Consider the following 3,910-nt stretch of genomic DNA (forward strand, 5'->3'; position numbering starts at 1 on the left):
AAATCCTAGAAGGGAATATTTAAGAATATACATATTTCCCAAAATCACATGGACACTTACAAATATTGAATAATGAAAAAATCATAGTAATAGTATTTTTATAGAAGTTAATAACTGTTAGGTCATTTCATCCTCACAACAATCCGGGGAGGTAGGTATAATTATTATTGCCACTTAAAAATCAGGAACCTGATCATACAGTTTGTCGATCATCTGAAGCTGACTTTAAACTCTGCTTGACTCCTGGGCCAGCACTCCATTCACTGTGCTGCCACTTCATAATCATAAATAAATGTAAAAATGCAAAAAATATGAAATTATCAATGGGCAATACAGTTGAATGAGTAGGAGGTGGCCAAATGGTTAACCCTAACATATAATCATTAATTGTTTAATGTTCAGTGACAAACTCAAAAGTTTGAAAATCAAGAAGAAAGAGAGAAAATGTAAAGTAAAGGAATATTGTAATACATAATGACTATGATGGAAACGGAAACTCGATTTCCTCTCGGTTTCCTTCCAAAAGTGTAGGTTGAATAGGTGACTGTTTGCACAGCCCAAGGTACCAGAAAGTTGCTATATACCTCATGCTATATCTCATAAGCTTTTTTGTTTGCTTGTTTTGGGTTTTTGTAAGGCACTGGGTTAAGTGATTTGCCCAAGGTCACACAGCTAGGTAATTATTAAGTGTCTGAGGTTGGACTTGAACTCAGGTCCTCCTGACTCCAGGGTTGGTGCTCTATTCACTACATCTCCTAGTTACCCCTCTCATAAGCTTTTGTAACAAGAATTCTCTCAAAATGGAAATATTTAGAATAATTTAATATATTGACCTATTATCAATAACTAATACATTAAGGTGAATTAATTTATCGTAGTCATGAATTTGTCAGTAGTTGAACTAACTCTATGGAACTATAAGTTAAAAAATGTTGTAGATTCTCATTGGCAGAGAGAGGTTCCACTTGAAAAGTTCCATAAATTGCTGAAATCCGAGTTCCATTCTTTTTTTCTTTTCCTTTGATAGTCTGGAGAAGCTTATGAATCCCTCCTCTTAATAAGGTTTTTAAATGCATAGTAACACAAAAAATGAAAAGGAAACTAATTATTTTGAAATATAGTTAACAAAATGTCACAAAACAAACAATAGCAAGTTAACAGACCTAAATTATGAATCCCTGACCTAGAGCATGGACTATCAACCCTTGAATGAAATAATGCTGTGTGAGCCCCAGGGAAATCTACTGAACATTAAAGGGCAAAGGATGGAGAACAAAATCAAACTTGCCCAGGGTCAAGTTCTAGAAATAAGAACAGAAAACGCAAGGTTTAATCTTGAAGTAAAATATGTCCAACAGTCTGTATGTAACCATTTTAAAGCAAAACTAGAGAGTGAAATTCTGAAATCTTTATTCGATTTCTCTCTGAGGAGGCTATGGAGACATGCAAAAGAATTTGGAATTTAGATGGTCATTTTCATTTCACGTGCCTCGCAAATTATGATGGGAAACATATTAAGGGCAAAAAAGAAAATAAACTTCATGCAAAGGCTAAACTAGAAATAACTTGTCATGTGCTTAAGAATATTTAGTAGTCTAATATGTCTTCCAATCAACCCAGGATTTGAGTCAAAAGATTCTAGAAAGCACAGATACACATGCTCATAGAGCTTTGGGACAAGGAGGATATATTATCATGGAAACAAGAAAAAGGTTTGAGGTATTTGGGGCATGAAGAAAATGTTCTAAAGAGAAAAAGTTAGCAATAAAAACAAAATTTCTGGGAAACATCATATATATATATATATATATATATATATGTATATATATATGATTCTTACTGAAATAAAAATCCCTCATATTTGTTATTTAAGCATTTCACAAGTGGCCACAACCCTTTCATACACTAACACCCCCCCACACACACACAGTCTATGCTTTGCCAATCTGACCTCCTTCTTTTCCCCTTTTCCCTTACATATGCCCCTCTATATGTCATTTCTGGGTTTTTGCACTGGTTGTCCACCAAGAGTGGTGTGCACTCTTCCTTCATTTCCACCTCTTGAAAACAGCAGAGAGAGAGGTAGTAGATATATAGACAATAATGTTTGTCTTTCATTCTTGAAAAAGATCATGACCCCAGGGAGGTGATGCAATGACAAGCACATTAACTGGATTTGGGGGGAGGCTGGGTTAAGTCTCCTCCACAGTCTTTCGGGTCCAGTGGGCAGATATGAATAAGAATGACTGGAGATGAACCTGGTTGGGAGACAACCAGGGTTAAGTAACCTGCTCAAGGTCACATAGCAAATAAGTGGCAAGTGTCTGAGGTGGGATTTGAACCCCCATCCTCTTGGCTCCGAGCCCAGTGCTCTATTCACTGTACCACCTAACTGCCCTGAATACATAGGTAATAGAAAGATGGATAGAGAGATAGATAGACAGACAGTAGATTGATAAATATATAGTAGATAGGTAGTTTGATAGCGATTAGATAGATGGATAGATGGATAGATTAGATAGAGAGATAGAGAGATAGATATACAGATACATAGAGAGACAGAATATCTGTTAAATGCCTCCTCCAAGTTCCAAGTCTGTGCTAATTATTAGGATTGCCCACTACAGCAATCTTCATAGCCTTTAACCTTAAGAAGCTTATATTCTAACAGAGAAAAGACACCACATGCACATAGGGTCCTGGAAAAGGATTTGTGAGACAAAACTCCAGTCCTGGAGTTTTGGGGGAAGCAATGAAATGGATGAGTAGATGAAGTCCAGAGAGAGTCCCTGGGAGACTGAGTTGAAAGCTGGCTATGGCCCTTTCCAATATGGTGGTCCCAAAGTGGCAGTTTCCCAGAGGGATAATGGACTAGGCAAGAAAGACTCCATGCAAGAGATGAGGCACCTGCCCTCTTATTGTGATTTGAAGAACTTAAAAACTTCTAGATATCTCTTTAGGACCTCTTCATTTTTTTTAGAACATTGTTTCTAGGTGATTTCTTTCAAAAGCACAAATTCGTTCCCTGGGATGAATAAGTTAAGCCTTTATCAAATTGTTTATCTCTTGTTTATGCTCACTCATTCATTCTTGATTTATAAAGGATATATGATCTCAACTAGAGATTGGTGTTCCTGAGGAGACCATTAATCGATTTTCTGAGGTAATGTGTCCTCCTTGCTTGGACTTTTAACTGGATATTGGAAGGTAGTAACCAAGTTGTACTTGATGTAACCTTCCAGTTTGACCTTTGAGATGCCACATTACTTCCACATGAGAAGGCATCAAATTAGGATCATAACTGAGAAAATCACAATACCAGACTATATTCATTTTATCATCAAAGACAGTGACACTAAGGAAAAGGGACCCAAGACATGTAAATTTGCTTCATGAATTTGCTTGTCATCCTTGCAGAGGGGCCATGCTAATCTACTCTGTATCATTCCCATTTTAGTATATGTGCTGCCGAAGTGAACACAAGACATGTAAATCTGAATGAAAAGGGAAGAAGGTGTATCAGAATGTAGTGGGCAGCATCCAAAATTCAGAGGAGGAATTGACTTAGTAAGAAAATGAACTGAAACAATGGAGCCAAGAATTTGGGGAAATAAACTATTTTATAGTAACAGAATTTCCCCTAGTGGTTTCAATCTTTGCCTCTTTCTATTATGATTCATTCTCTCTGACTCCCCTATACTCACTTCATATATTATTGCTTCCTCCATTTGTCTTAGTTTTTGTCCTCTAGGAAATAGATGTAAAAATTGATCATACCTTAGAGCAATATAGAATCTGTTTTTTTGTTTTGTTTCTTAGGATTTGAAGAATTGACTGCCTCTTTCGGTGACCTCTCTCAGAAAAGAATAGAAGAATTTAGGATTTAGCCTATTTTTAACAGGGTCTGATT

At 36.5% G+C, this 3,910-nt stretch overlaps 1 non-coding gene across 1 annotated transcript; it reads right to left on the reverse strand.

Annotated features, from left to right (window-relative positions):
• Positions 1–3,373: 3,373 nt before the first annotated feature.
• On the reverse strand, positions 3,374–3,481 carry LOC141492369 (U6 spliceosomal RNA). The gene has a single exon (XR_012469858.1). It is a non-coding gene; the product is annotated as a U6 spliceosomal RNA (small nuclear RNA).
• Positions 3,482–3,910: the final 429 nt, after the last annotated feature.

The sequence above is a fragment of the Macrotis lagotis genome, chromosome 6 (genome assembly GCF_037893015.1).
Source record: "Macrotis lagotis isolate mMagLag1 chromosome 6, bilby.v1.9.chrom.fasta, whole genome shotgun sequence".
Lineage (NCBI taxonomy): Eukaryota > Metazoa > Chordata > Mammalia > Peramelemorphia > Peramelidae > Macrotis > Macrotis lagotis.